Below are 1,972 nucleotides of genomic sequence, written 5' to 3'. Positions count from 1 at the left end.
GGTATCATATTCAGAAGTTATAGTATATGGGGACCCTATCTCTATAATTGTAGATACTTTTTATATTGTATTTTCTTGTAAATCCTTCCCCTCACCTTTAGTCTTTTGTGTCCCAGGGGTCAGGGCCCCAAATTCCACACACATATTTGTGTTCCAAGTGACATATACAAAAAAAGATGAATAATAAGTTGTATATAGTTTGTGTCTGGTTCTTTTATTCTGTGTTATGTGGTCTTATAAATATGTCACTTTTATTGTTGTTAAGTTTGGTTTGATAGACTCTTGCTGCCACTGTTTGCAATTTTACTTTATTAACTTTATATGTATGTACTGTTTGTTGTTCTATTGTTTTTTTGTTTTTTAATTGCAGTTGAAGTTATTTAGTATAAAGGAATGAATAAATATTATACAGGATCAGAAACTGATGGATAGGATTGCAAATACGTCATTTCTGCAATATTAGAGCTCAAAGGTACTTATCTTTCACCATAGCACACCATTACACCTATTAATGTTGTTGTTGAATAAATGATTTTATTATCCAAGCAATTAAATGCCAGACAAACAAGAAGCAGCCTTTATTTTCCGAGAGCGAAGAAGTAATTTTATACTAGGCAGCAGTCTTTTGACCGGCCGAATATTTGGCATGGATGAGAATGGTGACTAGACAACGTGCTACTCCTCACAAAAGGAATCTTTTCTTCTAACTGGTGTGTAATGACCTCAATGCTGACACCTTTATAACTTCACAATAAAAGTTTCTAAGTGATTTCTGGAACAAAACTGAAATTACAGAAAAGTCTTGCTTCCTGATTCCCACAGCAGAATTAAACAGAGCAATTCTTGTCGCTAGTAATCTGTGTCAAGCACTGGCCAAAACTTTGCAGCTCTTTAAAGTCACTACAGAAAGGAAAGGGAATTAAGGGGCGCTTCAGAATCAGCCCTTCTCAGATGATGATTAAAATCTCCAGTAAGTAATACTTCAACCTGTCATTAACATTCTGATCGACAACGCTACCATCCCTTCATGGGCGGCTACATGAGCGATCTGGCTGATTATTGAGCAGCTATTTGTTTGAGCGGAGATATAATGGATAGTTAGGGACTGAAACTGATATTTTTCTCTTTTTTTATCATGGGGATATTCTGATTCAGGCACTTCTTTTTATTTACTAATCTGCTTTATTTGACCAAAGTAAAAATAAACCTACAAAAGTTATTGTGCGAATACATGATGGCAGTTTATAAAGACATTCTGCTTGGTCTTTGCCAAATTTGGAAGACTACCATGAAGGTAGCTCATCAAAGTGATTGCCCAATGGTAGCCAATGCCCCAATAATGTTTGGGAGCAGGAGGTATCTTCAAGCTTTGAACTTCGGTTTAAACCACCATTTGCAACTGTGTACCCATCAATAGGTACTTCCAGGATACTTCCAGGGATAAAATGTGGAAAATGTGCAAAAGCCTTGTATTGTTCTTTCATGCGTTAATATTATGACACTGTTTTGTATTTTCAGAGGAATGCAGAGTGCTATAAAAGTTTTAATTTAAAGCAATTGGATGAAAGGGAGTCCATCATATTTATGTTTATTGTATGTCTCTCTGTTTCTACTTTTCTACACAAAAATGGCCTCAGCTTTATTGAAATATTATTATCATCTTTTTATCAATAAACAAAAGAATAAACATACTAAATGATAATTCCAATAGATACAAAATGTCAGTCCGTCTCTGTTTTATTGCTACCTCTTAACCAGAAGGATTATACTGAAGTACAAGAGTCATATATATGTTTTCTATTCCCGGTTATTGTTAAATTATTACTTTGTATTTCTTGGCTACCTTCTTATACTTGTTGTTGTTTTTACTTTTTGTTTATTATTTGGAAAAACTTATAAACATTAAAATTTTTTAAAATGTCAGGCAAGGTGTAGTTATGAGCACTTATGGAAAGGCATAAAGGCCTCTCCT

Source organism: Pyxicephalus adspersus, chromosome 3 (assembly GCF_032062135.1).
Source record: "Pyxicephalus adspersus chromosome 3, UCB_Pads_2.0, whole genome shotgun sequence".
In the NCBI taxonomy this organism is placed as follows: Eukaryota; Metazoa; Chordata; class Amphibia; order Anura; family Pyxicephalidae; genus Pyxicephalus; species Pyxicephalus adspersus.
Note: the sequence above shows the minus strand (reverse complement) of the source record.